This window comes from Coregonus clupeaformis, chromosome 29 (assembly GCF_020615455.1).
Source record: "Coregonus clupeaformis isolate EN_2021a chromosome 29, ASM2061545v1, whole genome shotgun sequence".
Taxonomy (NCBI): Eukaryota; Metazoa; Chordata; class Actinopteri; order Salmoniformes; family Salmonidae; genus Coregonus; species Coregonus clupeaformis.
In genome coordinates, this window is record NC_059220.1 from 19478279 (window position 1) to 19494515 (window position 16237).

At 47.4% G+C, this 16237-nt stretch overlaps 1 protein-coding gene across 3 annotated transcripts in view; it reads right to left on the minus strand.

The window, feature by feature from the left end:
• Positions 1-16237, minus strand: part of LOC121544785 (all trans-polyprenyl-diphosphate synthase PDSS2-like) — a 32550-nt gene that overhangs the window by 6917 nt on the left and 9396 nt on the right. The window lies entirely within an intron of this gene.

Genomic DNA, 16237 nt, shown 5'->3' on the forward strand with positions numbered 1-16237 from the left:
CAAACATGGAGGTGGAAACATTATGCTTTGGGGGTGTTTTTCTGCTAAGGGGACAGGACAACTTCACCGCATCAAAGAGATGATGGATGGCGCCATGTACCGTCAAATCTTGGGTGAGAACCTCCTTCCCTCAGCCAGGGCATTGAAAATGGGTTGTGGATGGGTATTCCAGCATGACAATGACCCAAAACACACGGCCAAGGCAACAAAGGAGTGGCTCAAGAAGAAGCACATTAAGGTCCTGGAGTGGCCTAGCCAGACTCCAGACCTTAATCCCATAGAAAATCTGTGGAGGGAGCTGAAGGTTCAAGTTGCCAAACGTCAGGCTCGAAACCTTAATGACTTGGAGAAGATCTGCAAAGAGGAGTGGGACAAAATCCCTCCTGAGATGTGTGCAAACCTGGTGGCCAACTACAAGAAACGTCTGACCTCTGTGATTGCCAACAAGGGTTTTGCCACCAAGTACTAAGTCATGTTTTGCCGAGGGGTCAAATACTTATTTCCCTCATTAATGTAAATCAATTTATAACATTTTTGACATGCGTTTTTCTGGATTTTTTTGTTGTTATTCTGTCTCTCACTGTTCAAATAAACCTACCATTAAAATTATAGACTGATCATGTCTTTGTCAGTGTGCAAACGTACAAAATCAGCAGGGGATCAAATACTTTTTTCCCCTCACTGTACTGAACATAAATATAAAAACGCAACATGCATCAATTTCAGTCAATAAATAAATTAGGGCCTAATCTATGGATTTCACATGACTGGGAATACAGAAATGCATCTGTTGGTCACAGACACCTTAGAAAAAAATGCGAATAGCCATTTGATTAGCTGTTCAGGAGTCTTATGGCTTGGGGGTAGAAGCTGTTAAGAAGCCTTTTGGACCTAGACTTGGCGCTCCGGTACCGCTTGCCGTGCAGTAGCAGAGAGAACAGGCTATGACTAGGGTTGCTGGAGTCTTTGGCAATTTTTAGGGCCTTCCTCTGACACCGGCTGGTATAGAGGTCCTGGATGGCAGGAAGCTTGGCCCCAGTGATTAACTGGGCCGTACGCACTACCCTCTGTAGTGCCTTGCTGTCGGAGGCCGAGCAGCTGATGCAACCAGTCAGGATGCTCTTGATGGTGCAGCTGTATAACTTTTTGAGGATCTGAGGACCCATGCCAAATCTTATCAGTCTCCCGAGGGGGAATAAGCTTTGTCGTGCCCTCTTCACGACTGTCTTGGTGTGTTTAGACCATGATAGTTTATTGGTGATGTGGACACCAAGGAACTTGAAGCTCTCAACCTGCTCCACTACAACTCCGTCGATGAGAATGGGGTCGTGCTCGGTCCTCCTTTTCCTGTAGTCCACAATCATCTCCTTTGTCTTGATCACGTTGAGGGAGAGGTTGTTATCCTGGCAACACACGGCCAGGTCTCTGACCTCCTCCCTATAGGCTGTCTCATCGTTGTCAGTGATCAGGCCTACCACTGTTGTGTTGTCAGCAAACTTAATAAAGGTGTTGGAGTCGTGCTTGGCCATTCAGTCATGGGTGTACACGGAGTACAGGAGGGGACTGAGCACATCCCTGAGGGACCCCCATGTTGAGGATCAGCGTGGCAGATGTATTGTTACCTACCCTTACCACCTGGGGGCGGCCCGCCAGGAAGTCCAGGATCCAGTTGCAGAGGGAACTGTTTAGTCCCAGGGTCCTTAGGTTAGTGATGAGCTTGAGGGCACTTTGGTGTTGAACGCTGAGTTGTAGTCAATGAATAGCATTCTCACGTACAGTTGAAGTCGGAAGTTTACATACACTTAGGTTGGAGTCATTAAAACTAGTTTTTCAACCACTCCACACATTTCTCGTTAACAAACTATAGTTTTGGCAAGTCGGTTAGGACATCTACTTTGTGCATGACACAAGTAATTGTTTACAGAGATTATTTCACTTATAATTCACTGTATCACAATTGCAGTGGGTCAGAAGTTTACATACACTAAGTTGACTGTGCCTTTAAACAGCTTGGAAAATTCCAGAAAATTATGTTATGGCTTTAGAAGTTTCTGATAGGCTAATTTACATCATTTGAGTCAATTGGAGGTGTACCTGTGGATGTATTTCAAGGCCTACCTTCAAACTCAGTGCCTCATTGCTTGACATCATGGGAAAATCAAAAGAAATCAGACAAGACCTCAGAAAAAAAATTGTAGACCTCCACAAGTCTGGTTCAACCTTGGGAGCAATTTCCAAATGCCTGAAGGTACCACGTTCATCTGTACAAACAATAGTACGCAAGTATAAACACCATGGGACCACGCAGCCGTCATACCGCTCAGGAAGGAGTCGCATTCTGTCTCCTAGAGATGAACGTACTTTGGTGCGTAAAGTGCAAATCAATCCCAGAACAACAGCAAAGGACTTTGTGAAGATTCTGGAGGAAACAGGTACAAAAGTATCTATATCCACAGTAAAATGAGTCCTATATCAACATAACCTGAAAGGCCGCTCAGCAAGGAAGAAGCTACTGCTCCAAAACCGCCATAAAAAAGCCAGACTACGGTTTGCAACTGCACATGGGGACAAAGATCGTACTTTTTGGAGAAATGTAATCTGGTCTGATGAAACAAAAATAGAACTGTTTGGCCATAATGACCATTGTTATGTTTGGAGGAAAAAGGGGGCTGCTTGCAAGCCGAAGAACACCATCCCAACCATGAAGCACGGGATGGCAGCATCATGCTGTGGGGGTGCTTTGCTGCAGGAGGGACTGGTGCACTTCACAAAATAGATGGCATCATGAGGAAGGAAAATTATGTGGATAGATTGAAGCAACATCTCAAGACATCAGTCAGGAAGTTAAAGCTTGGTCGCAAATGGGTCTTCCAAATGGACAATGACCCCAAGCATACTTCCAAAGTTGTGGTAAAATGGCTTAAGGACAAAAAGTCAAGGTATTGGAGTGGCCATCACAAAGCCCTGACCTCAATCCTATAGAAAATGTGTGGGCAGAACTGAAAAAGCGTGTGCGAGCAAGGAGGCCTACAAACCAGCTCTGTCAGGAGGAATTGGCCAAAATTCACCCAACTTATTGTGGGAAGCTTGTGGAAGGCTACCCTAAACGTTTGACCCAAGTTAAACAATTTAAAGGCAATGCTACCAAATACTAATTGAGTGTAAACTTTTGACCCACTGGGAATGTGATGAAAGAAATAAAAGCTGAAATAAATCATTCTCTCTACTATTATTCTGACATTTCACATTCTTAAAATAAAGTGGTGATCCTAACTGACCTAAGATAGGGAATTTTTACTAGGATTAAATGTCAGGAATTGTGAAAAACTGAGTTTAAATGTATTTGGCTAGGTGTATGTAAACTTCCGACTTCAACTGTAGGTGTTCCTTTTGTCCAGTTGGGAAAGGGCAGTGTGGAGTGCAATAGATATTGCATCATCTGTGGATCTGTTGGGGCGGTATGCAAATTGAAGTGGGTCTAGGGTTTCTGGGATAATGGTGTTGATGTCAGCCATGACCAGCCTTTCAAAGCACTTCATGGCTACATATGTAAATTTAAGATGGCGCCGACAGAGAGGGCTGCCTCGCTTCTAGTCCGTAGGAAACTTTGCAGTATTTTGTTTTTTTATGTATTATTTCTTAAATTGTTAGCCCAGAAAATCTTAAGTGTAATTACATACAGCCGGGAAGAACTATTGGATATCAGAGCAGCTTCAACTTACCAGCACTACAACCAGGAATACAACTTTCCCGAAGCGGATCCTTTGTTCGCACCACCCAGGGCATTTGAACTGATTCCAGAGGCCGACCCAAAACAACGTCGCCGGAGGAGAAGGAGCCGGAGCGGTCTCCTTGTCAGACTTAGGAGGCGCGCACACCACCCATCGCTTCCGAGTATATTACTCGCTAATGACCAGTCCCTAGACAACAATGTGGACGAGATCAGGGCAAGGGTTGCTTTCCAGAGAGACATCAGGGATTGTAACATACTCTGTTTCACGGAAACATGGCTCTTTCGGGATACATCACGCCAACAGGAATAAACATCTCTCCGGGAAGAAGAGGGGTTGGGGAGTATGTTTCATGACTAATGACTCATGGTGTAATTGTAACAACATAAAGGAACTCAAGTCATTTTGTTCACCTGACCTAGAATTCCTCACAATCAAATGCCGACCGTATTATCTCCCAAGAGAATTCTCTTCGGTTATTGTTACAGCCGTGTATATCGGCCCTCAAGGAACTCCACTGGACTTTATGCAAACTGGAAACCATATATCCTGAGGTTGCATTTATTGTAGCTGGGGATTTTAACAAAACAAAATTTGAGAAAAAGGCTACCTAAATTCTATCAGCATATTGACTGTAGCACTCGCACTGGAAAAACACTGGACCATTGTTACACTCATTTCTGCTATGCATACAAGGCCCTCCCCCGCCCTCCTTTCGGCAAATCTGACCACGACTCCATTTTGCTCCTCCCTTCCTATAGGCAGAAACTCAAAACAGGAAGCACCTGTTCAACGCTGGTCTGACCAATCGGAATCCACGCTTCAAGATTGTTTTGATCACACGGATTGGGATATGTTCCAGGTAGCCTCTGAGAATAACAGACGTATACGCTGATTCGGTGAGTGGATTTATAAGGAAGTGTATAGGAGATGTCGCCACAGTACCCACTGTGACTATTAAAACCTACCCTAACCAGAAACCGTGGATAGATGGTAGCATTCGCGAAAAACTGAAAGCACGAACCACCGCATTTAACCATGGCAAGGTGACGGGGAATATGGCAGAATACAAACAGAGTGGTCGTTTCCGCCGCAAGGCAATCAAACAGGCAAAACGTCAATATCGAGACAAAGTGGAGTCGCAATTGAACGGCTCAGACACGAGACATATGTGGCAGGGTTTACAGACAATCACAGACTACAATAGGAAAACCAGCCACGTCGCGGACACCGACGTCTTACTGCCAGACAAGCTAAACAAGTTCTTTGCCCGCTTTGAGGATAACACAGTGCCACCAACATGGCCAGCTACCAAGGACTGTGGGCTCTCTTTCTCCGTGGCCGAGTGAGTAAGACATTTAAATGTGTTAACCCTCGCAAGGCTGCCGGCCCAGACGGCATTCCTAGCCGCATCCTCAGAGCATACGCAGACCAGCTGGCTGGTGAGTCTACGGACATATTCATTCTCTCCCTATCCCAGTCTGCTGTCCCCACATGCTTCAAGATGGCCACCATTGTTCCTGTACCCAAGAATGCAAAGGTAACTGAACTAAATGACTATCGCCCCGTAGCACTCACTTATGTCATCATTAAGTGCTTTGAGAGACTAGTCAAAGATCATATCACCTCCACCTTACCTGTCACCCTAGACCCACTTCAATTTGCATACCGCCCCAACAGATCCACAGACGATGCAATCGCCATCACACTGCCCTATCCCATCTGGACAAGAGGAATACCTATGTAAGAATGCTGTTCATTGACTATAGCTCAGCATTCAACACCATAGTACCCTCCAAGCTCATCATCAAGCTTGAGGCCCTGGGTCTCAACCCCGCCCTGTGCAATTCTGTCCTGGACTTCCTGACGGGCTGCCCCCAGGTGGTGAAGGTAGGAAATAACATCTCCACTTCACTGATCCTCAACACTGGGGCCCCACAAAGGGTGTGTGCTCAGCCCCCTCCTGTACTCCCTGTTCACCCATGACTGCGTAGCCATGCACGCCTCCAACTCAATCATCAAGTTTGCAGACGACACAACAGTAGTAGGCTTGATTACCAGCAACAATGAGACAGCCTACAGGGAGGTGGTGAGGGCTCTCAGAGTGTGGTGTCAGGAAAATAACCTCACTCAACGTCAAAAAAACAAAGGAGATGATCGTGGACTTCAGGAAACAGCAGAGGGAGTACCTCCTATCCACATCGACGGGACAGCAGTGGAGAAGGTGGAAAGTTTTAAGTTCCTCGGCGTACATATCACTGACAAACTGAAATGGTCCACCCACACAGACAGTGTGGTGAAGAAGGCGCAACAGCGTCTCTTCAACCTCAGGAGGCTGAAGAAATCACCTAAAACCCTCACAAACCTTTACAGATGCACAATTGAGAGCAACTGCACAGGTCACAACCGCAGGGCTCTCCAGAGGGTGGTGTGGTCTGCACAACGCATCACCGGGGGCAAACTACCTGCCCTCCAGGTCACCTACAGCACCCGATGTCACAGGAAGCCCAAAAAGATAATCATGGACAACTACCACCTGAGCCACTGCCTGTTCACCCTGCTATCATCCAGAAGGTGAGGACAGTACAGGTGCATCAAAGCTGGGACCGAGAGACTGAAAAACAGCTTCTATCTCAAGGCCATCAGACTGTTAAATAGACATCACTAGCACAGAGAGGCTGCTGCCTACATACATACTTGAAAATCACTGGCGGCAGGTAGCTTAGTGGTTAAGAGCATTGTGCCAATAACCGAAAGGTCACTGGTTCTAATCCCTGAGCCGACTAGGTGAAAAATCTGTCAATGTGCCCTTGAGCAAGGCACTTAACCCTAATTGCTCCTGTAAGTCGCTCTGGATAAGAGCGTCTGCTAAATGACTAAAATGTAAATGTAAAAAATGTAAAATAAATGGAACACTAGTCACTTTAATAATGGCACTTTAATGTTTACATATCTTGCATTACCCATCTCATATGTACAGTGAGGGAAAAAAATATTTGATCCCCTGCTGATTTTGTACGTGTCAGCGTCTGGGTGAAGTGGTGAAACGGAATCAGCCGCAGGACACAGAACTGAGAAAAGTATGGCTTTACTAAACACAAAGTAAACCATAGCAAACCCTCCATGCAGGGAAGAGCAAAACAACAGCTCAACAGACGATGTAACAACGAACAATCACGCACAAACCCAGGAGGGAAAACAGAGGTAATATAGGGAAACCAATAAGCCTAATGAGTAACAGGTGTGAATGATAAAGACAGGACTAGTGTGACACAGAAACATCGATCGGTGGCAGCTAGTACTCCGGTGACGACGAACGCCGAAGCCTGCCCGAGCAAGGAGGAGGCTGTATCCGTGACAGTACCCCCCCCCCCCGGCCTCGGGGACGGCCAGTAGGACGCGGAGCAGGGCGAGTCAGATGACGACGAAACTCCCTTAACAAGGAGGGATCGATGATGTCCCTCCTGGGAACCCAGCGCCGTTCCTCCGGACCGTACCCCTCCCACTCCACGAGATACTGCAGGCCTCCAACCCGACGCCTCGAATCCAGGATGGAACGGACCGAGTACGCCGGTGCCGCCTCAATGTCCAATGGGGGCGGAGGAACCTCCCGCACCTCAGACTCCTGGAGCGGAACAGCTACCACCGGCCTGAGGAGAGACACATGGAACAAGGGATTAATACGGTAATCAGGTGGAGCTGTAACCTATAACAAACCTTGTTCAACCTCATCAGGACTTTAAAGGGCCCCACAAACCGCCGACCCAGCTTCCGGCAGGGCAGGCGAAGGGGCAGGTTTCGGGTCGAGAGCCAGACCCGGTCCCCCGGTGCATACACCGGAGCCTCACTGCGGTGGCGGTCGGCAATCGCCTTCTGTCTCCTAATAGCCCTTTGCAGGCGTACATGGGAAGCGTTCCATGTCTCCTCCAAGCGCTGAAACCATTCATCCACCGCAGGTGCCTCGATCTGGCTCTGATGCCACGGTGCCAGGACCGGCTGGTAACCTAGTACACACTGAAAGGGAGACAGGTCAGTGGAGGAGTGGCGGAGGGAATTTTGTGCCATCTCTGCCCAGGGGATGTAAACTGACCAATCCCCCTGCCGGTCCTGGCAATACGACCTCAGAAACCTAACCACATCCTGGTTTACTCTCTCTACCTGCCCATTACTCTCGGGGTGAAACCCTGAGGTCAGGCTGACCGAGACCCCCAGATGGTCCATAAACGCCCTCCAGACCCTCGATGTAAACTGGGGACCCCGATCAGACACTATATCCTCAGGTACCCTGTAGTGCCGGAAGACGTGTGTAAACAGGGCCTCTGTGGTCTGTAGGGCAGTAGGGAGACCGGGCAAAGAAATGAGACAACAGGACTTAGAAAACCGATCCACAACGACCAGGATCGTGGTGTTACCTTGTGACAGAGGAAGATCCGTAACAAAGTCCACCGATAGGTGTGACCACGGCCGTTGTGGAACGGGGAGAGGTTGTAATTTACCTCTGGGCAGGTGTCTAGGTGCCTTGCACTTGGCCCTCATCGAACAGGAGGAAACATAAACCCTCACGTCCTGAGCTAAGGTAGGCCACCAGTACTACCCACTAAGACAGCGCACTGTCCGACCGATGCCAGGATGACCAGAAGAGGGTGACGTGTGAGCCCAATAGATCAAACGATCGCGAACCTCAGACGGAACGTACACACGACCCACTAGACAATGGGGGGGAGTGGGCTCTGTGCGTAACGCCCGCTCGATGTCCGCGTCAACCTCCCATACCACCGGGGCCACCAGACAAGAAGCCGGAAGTATGGGAGTGGACTCCCTGGTCCGCTCCTCTGATTCATACAGCCGGGACAGAGCGTCGGCCTTAGCATTCTGGGAACCTGGTCTATATGATAGGGTGAACACAAAACGCGTGAAAAACATGGCCCACCTTGCCTGACGAGGAATCAGTCTCCTCGCTGCCCGTATGTACTCCAGATTGCGGTGCTCATTCAAAATGAGAAAAGGGTGTTTAGCCCCCTCAAGCCAATGTCTCCACACCTTAAGAGCTTTCACAAAAGCTAACAACTCCCGATCCCCCACATCATAGTTTTGCTCCGCCGGGCTGAGCTTCTTCGAAAAGAAAGCACAGGGGCAGAGTTTGGGAGGCGTACCCGAGCGCTGAGACAGTACAGCTCCTATCCCAGCCTCGGACGCATCCACCTCGACTGTGAATTGCAAGGAAGGATCCGGATGAGCCAGCACAGGAGCCGAGGTGAACAGCGCCTTCAGCTGACCAAAAGCCCTGTTTGCCTCAGCTGACCACTGCAGGTGCACCGGTCCGCCCTTTAGCAAAGAGGTGATGGGAGCTGCTACCTGGCCAAAGCCCCAGATAAATCTCTGGTAGTAGTTGGCAAAACCCAAAAATCGCTGCACCTCTTTTACCGTGGTAGGAGTCGGCCAATTACGCACGGCTGAAATGCGGTCACACTCCATCTCGACCCCTGACTCTGACAAGCGGTATCCTAAGAAAGAGACTGACTGTTTGAAGAACAGACATTTCTCAGCCTTAACGTATAGGTCATGCTCCAACAGTCTACCAAGCACCTTGCGCACCAGGGACACATACTCGTCGCGTGTAGCGGAGTAGATGAGAATATCATCTATATACACCACTACACCCTGTCCATGCAGATCCCTGAAAATCTCATCGACAAAGGATTGAAAGACTGAGGGAGCATTCATCAAGTGGAGGGCCGAATGTATCCCTGTCCCAGAGATTCGGTGACACATGTCTCCATAGCCACCGTCTCCTCCTGTGACAGAGGATACACGACTCCTGGGAAGTGCAGCGCCCTCACGGAGATCTATCGCACAATCCCCTCATCGATGGGGTGGTAATTGAGTCGCCTTCCTTTTACAGAAGGCGAGAGCCAAATCGGCATATTCTGAGGGAATGTGCATTGTGGAGACATGGTTTGGACTCTCCACCGTGGTTGCCCCTACGGAAACCCCTACACACCTTCCCGAGCACTGAGGTGACCGTCCCTTAAGAGCCCTCTGTTGCCACGAAATACTGGGGTCATGGGTGGTTAGCCAGGGAAGCCCCAGCACAACGGGAAACGCAGGAGAATCAATAAGGAAAGAGACTCATTCTCTCCTCATGACCCCCCTGCGTCTCCATCCGGAGTGGAACTGTGACCTCCCTAACCATACCCGACTATCTAGGGCACGTATGGGCAAGGGCACATCTAAAGGCAATATAGGAATCCCTAATCTATGCGCAACCAGCCAATCCATGAAATTCCCAGCTGCGCCGGAATCTACGAGCGCTCTATGCTGGGAATGTGGGGAAAACTCAGGGAAAATAACATTTACCATCATGTGAGCAACAGGGAGCTCTGGGTGAGTTGGGTGCCTACTCACCTGGGATGGTCCACCAGCACCCTGCCTGCTGCCTTGGTTCCATGAGGGTCCTCTCCTCATCAGCACCTCCAAGCTCCATAGGTGTGGAGTCAGAAGGGCTGGGGGGTGGCCTGGACGGACCCTGATCTGGACGTCCGCGGGTGGCCAACAGGTTATCCAGCCGGATCGATAAATCTACCAGCTGGTCCAGGTTCAGATTAGTGTCCCTGCAGGCCAGCTCCCTACGAACTTCCTCCCGTAGACTGCATCGGTAGTGGTCAATCAGGGCCCTCTCATTCCATCCCGCGCTGGATGCCAGTGTCCTGAAATCCAGGGCGAAGTCCTGTGCGCTCCTCCTCCCCTGTCGGAAGTGAAACAGACGCCCCCCGCTCTCCCCTCTGGCGGATGATCGAATACTGCCCGGAAACGGCGGGTAAAATCCTCATAAGGAACAGACTCAGCGTCTATTCCACCCCACTCCGCGTTGGTCCATTCCAGCGCTCTGCCTGACAGACAGGAGATGAGGGCGGACACGCTCTCGTATCCCGAGGAAGCCGGGTGGATGATTGCCAGGTAGAGCTCCACCTGGAGCAGGAAACCCTTACACCCGGAAGCTGTCCCATCATATTCCCTCGGGAGCGAGAGCCGAATACCACTGGACCCAGGGTTTGATGGTCTTGATGGAGGAGAAATCGGAGGAGGAGGAGGTGTAGAAAACCCAACTCTCTCCCATCGATCCATGGTGTTGATCACTCGATCCATAGCCGAACCTAGTCTCTGCACCATGGTCGAGTACTGTTGGATGCGTTCCTCCACCGAGTCGCTGGGACCGAACGTGCCTGCTGACTCCATAATGGAGTGTGATTCTGTCAGCGTCTGGGTGAAGTGGTGAAACGGAATCAGGCGCAGGACACAGAACTGAGAAAAGTATGGCTTTACTAAACACAAAGTCAACCATAGCAAACCCTCCACGCAGGGAAGAGCAAAACAACAGCTCAACAGACGACGTAACAACAAACAATCACGCACAAACCCAGGAGGGAAAAACAGAGGTATTATAGGGAAACCAATAAGCCTAATGAGTAACAGGTGTGAATAATAAAGACAGGCCATCCCCCCCTGTCAATCAGAAATATTTCTGGCTCCCAGGTGTCTTTTATACAGGTAACGAGCTGAGATTAGGAGCACACTCTTAAAGGGAGTGCTCCTAATCTCAGCTTGTTACCTGTAAAAAAAAGACACCTGTCCACAGAAGCAATCAATCAATCAGATTCCAAACTCTCCACCATGGCCAAGACCAAAGAGCTCTCCAAGGATGTCAGGGACAAGATTGTAGACCTACACAAGGCTGGAATGGGCTACAAGACCATCGCCAAGAAGAAACACAATAACTGTCAATCTCCCTCGGCCTGGGGCTCCATGCAAGATCTCACCTCGTGGAGTTGCAATGATCATGAGAACGGTGAGGAATCAGCCCAGAACTACACGGGAGGATCTTGTCAATGATCTCAAGGCAGCTGGGACCATAGTCACCAAGAAAACAATTGGTAACACACTACGCCGTGAAGGACTGAAATCCTGCAGCGCCCGCAAGGTCCCCCTGCTCAAGAAAGCACATATACAGGCCCGTCTGAAGTTTGCCAATGAACATCTGAATGATTCAGAAGAGAACTGGGTGAAAGTGTTGTGGTCAGATGAGACCAAAATGGAGCTCTTTGGTATCAAGTCAACTCACCGTGTTTGGAGGAGGAATGCTGCCTATGACCCCAAGAACACCATCCCCACCGTCAAACATGGAGGTGGAAACATTATGCTTTGGGGGTGTTTTTCTGCTAAGGGGACAGGACAACTTCACCGCATCAAAGGGACGATGGACGGGGCCATGTACCGTCAAATCTTGGGTGAGAACCTCCTTCCCTCAGCCAGGGCATTGAAAATGGGTCGTGGATGGGTATTCCAGCATGACAATGACCCAAAACACACAGCCAAGGCAACAAAGGAGTGGCTCAAGAAGAAGCACATTAAGGTCCTGGAGTGGCCTAGCCAGTCTCCAGACCTTAATCCCATAGAAAATCTGTGGAGGGAGCTGAAGGTTCAAGTTGCCAAACGTCAGGCTCGAAACCTTAATGACTTGGAGAAGATCTGCAAAGAGGAGTGGGACAAAATCCCTCCTGAGATCTGTGCAAACCTGGTGGCCAACTACAAGAAACGCCTGACCTCTGTGATTGCCAACAAGGGTTTTGCCACCAAGTACTAAGTCATGTTTTGCAGAGGGGTCAAATACTTATTTCCCTCATTAATGTAAATCAATTTATAACATTTTTTACATGCGTTTTTCTGGATTTTTTTGTTGTTATTCTGTCTCTCACTGTTCAAATAAACCTACCATTAAAATTATAGACTGATCATGTCTTTGTCAGTGGGCAAACGTACAAAATCAGCAGGGGATCAAATACTTTTTTCCCCTCACTGTATTCTATACGATCTATTGCATCTTAGACTATGCCACTCTGATAACGGTAATGACATTGCTCATCAATATATTTATATTCCATTCCTTTACTTAGATTTGTGTGTATTAGGTTTTTGTTGTAGAACTGTTAGATATTACTTGCTAGATATTGCTGCACTGTCGGAACTAGAAGCACAAGCATTTCGCTACACTTGCAATAACATCTGCTAACCATGTGTATGTGACCAATACATTTGATTTGATTTTGATTTGAGTGCTAGGGGTCGGTAGTCATTTAGGCAGGTTACCTTAGCGTTCTTGGGCACAGGGACTACAGCACCAGCTGTTATTTACAAATATACACAGACCGCCACCCCTTGTCTTACCGGAGGCAGCTGTTCTATCGTGCCGATGCACCGAAAACCCCGCCAGCTGTATGTTATCCATGTCGTCGTTCAGCCACGACTCAGTGAAACATAAGACATTACAGTTTTTCATATCCCGTTGGTGGGATATTCTTGATCGGCGATCATCCATTTTATTATTATTATTATATTATTATTATTATCCAATGATTGTACGTTGGCTAATAGGACTGATGGTAGAGGCAGATTACCCACTCGCCGTCGGATCCTTACAAGGCACCCCGACCTACATCCCTGACATCTCCATCTCTTCTTCATGCGAATGACGGGGATTTGGGCCTTGTCGGGTGTCTGAAGTAAATCCTTTGCGTCCGACTCGTTAAAGAAAAAATCTTCATCCAGTACGAGGTGAGTAATCGCTGTCCTGATGTCTAGAAGCTCTTTTCGGTCATAAGAGACGGTGGCAGAAACATTATGTACAAAAGAAGTCACAAATAACTCGGGGAAAAAAACACACAATAGCACAATTGGTTAGGAGCCCGTAAAACGGCAGCCATCTCCTCCAGCGCCATTGTTCTCAAGCCTTTGTAGCGTGCACAAAAACTCTGTGGTGTTCATGAGCTGTGCACGTGCTTGGCCTCACGCCACAACCTAATTGGACAATTTTGTGCCGATCTGATCCCGCCTCCCACTTTAACCTTGCAACCTCATTGGACATCATTCCACCTGCCAATCAACACTGTCCCTTCTGCATGGTTGTGGCTAATTCCCATTGATGTACAGACTAGTATGGCAAGCAATCTATTGTGATTATGTAATTTATACAATGGAAAAGTTATAACCTACTTACAGTATATGTTTGCATCAAATTACTTACTCCTTTAAAGTCATGTAGTGATAATATTTAGGCCTAGTATTTGTCTATCTGATTAATGATGATCGCTGGCAATCAACTGCAATGATTTGATTTCTCTCTAGAGAAACGGTGCATTGGGCTCACAAAAAAAACGAACTAAATGGAATTCAAAGCCAGTCAATTAGTTGTTTAATAACCAGACAATTCAGTTAATCGCTCAGCACTATTCCAGAGAAATGTAGTCTATTGAAAGAGAGAAATTAAACTATAACCGAGGTCTAACATATCTAACTTCTAATTTTCAAATGTTTTCTAACTTATGATGCATGGATTTGATCGATGTATTCTCGTTGTTATCAAAATAACTAATGGTAAAGTCACGTAGCCAGGCAATCCCACTCGCTTCAGAGCGTGCGCTCACTACATGACATGAACGAGCGAGTATCTCGTGCACTAAATGATGCCAGGTAATAAGAATGTAAGGATAGGACTGCAGATGGTTTATTATGCATGTATGAGCCATGCATTGATGCGTCGAGTCCAAAACGGGAGGTTTAAAAAATAACGACGTAGTTTTCAATCCTCCTGAACGCATCTTTAAAAGAAATTTACAAAATAAAGTTTGCCATTATTGAGGAAAAATAAATAAGCATTTCCTAAATGCCATTATAGTCATTAGAAATAACAGCTATTCTTGATTACCAGACAAAAGACTTGCAAATGTTTTTTTGAATGGAGCCTTTGAACGTGGCCTGAGGGAGGCTATAATCAAATGTTGATTCAGTCATTGCTGGGGATAATTAGGTGTCCTCTCCATATGGGGTGAGCCTGCCAGGGTGAGACAGACAGACAGGGGGGATCGGTCTGTGGAGGGAGCCAGGGATGGGTGCGATGATGGACACTTAGGGCCATCTTTCAGATGGTGTGAAACAGTCCTGATAAGACATTTCAATTCCAGTTATCTGTCAATTCTAGTTGTTCCTGCCGATAATACGCCGTATACATACGTGCCTTGTCTGGCAGCAGGTAATTGCATGTTCTACAGTTGCTCAGAGAGAGTTGTTATTAAAATGCTATAATGTCATTTATTTCTCTGCTCAATCATACCCATTGTCCCCCTTCTGTGAAGAGGAGTGGATTTGGCCTCTCTTTGGCAATGTCTTTCATTTCAATCCCTGCCACTGCATTGATGTTATTAACACACAGTATTCAAATGTGTCGGTGTAGACGTTTTAACAGTTAGGGATGAAAATGATAGCCTACTGGCCCCCCGTGTAGCTCAGTTGTAGCTTTACACAGATCAGTCGTCCTGGTCCCTTTGCAGAAAAACAGCCCCAAAGCATGATGTTTCCACCACCATGCTTCACAGTAGGTATGGTGTTCTTTGGATGCAACTCAGCATTCTTTGTCCTCCAAACACGACGAGTTAAGTTTTTACCAAAAAGTTCTATTTTGGTTTCATCTGACCATATGACATTCTCCCAATCCTCTTCTGGATCATCCAAATGCACTCTAGCAAACTTCAGACGGGCCTGGACATGTACTGGCTTAAGCAGGGGGACACGTCTGGCACTGCAGGATTTGAGTCCCTGGCGGCATAGTGTGTTACTGATGGTAGGCTTTGTTACTTTGGTCCCAGCTCTCTGCAGGTCATTCACTAGGTCCCCCCGTGTGGTTCTGGGATTTTTGCTCACCGTTCTTGTGATCATTTTGACCCCACGGGGGTGAGATCTTGCGTGGAGCCCCAGATCGAGGGAGATTATCAGTGGTCTTGTATGTCTTCCATTTCCTAATAATTGCTCCCACAGTTGATTTCTTTAAACCAAGCTGCTTACCTATTGCATATTCAGTCTTCCCAGCCTGGTGCAGGTCTACAATTTTGTTTCTGGTGTCCTTTGACAGCTCTTTGGTCTTGGCCATAGTGGAGTTTGGAGTGTGACTGTTTGAGGTTGTGGACAGGTGTCTTTTATACTGATAACAAGTTCAAACAGGTGCCATTAATACAGGTAACGAGTGGAGGACAGAGGAGCCTCTTAAAGAAGAAGTTACAGGTCTGTGAGAGCCAGAAATCTTGCTTGTTTGTAGGTGACCAAATACTTATTTTCCACCATAATTTGCAAATAAATTCATTAAAAATCCTACAATGTGATTTTCTGGAAAATGTTTTCTCAATTTGTCTGTCATAGTTGACGTGTACCTATGATAAATTACAGGCCTCTCTCATCTTTTTAAGTGGGAGAACTTGCACAATTGGTGGCTGACTAAATACTTTTTTTCCCCACTGTACATCAAATCTTAACCTGGGTACAAATCTCACACAAATACTGAGCGCATTGTTACTTCAGCAAAAGTATAAAGCAGGGTATTGAGTACATCCTGTACAAATGCAGCTAAATAATAATAATAATAATGTTGGCACTGGTAGCTATTCCGACAGACACCCCACACT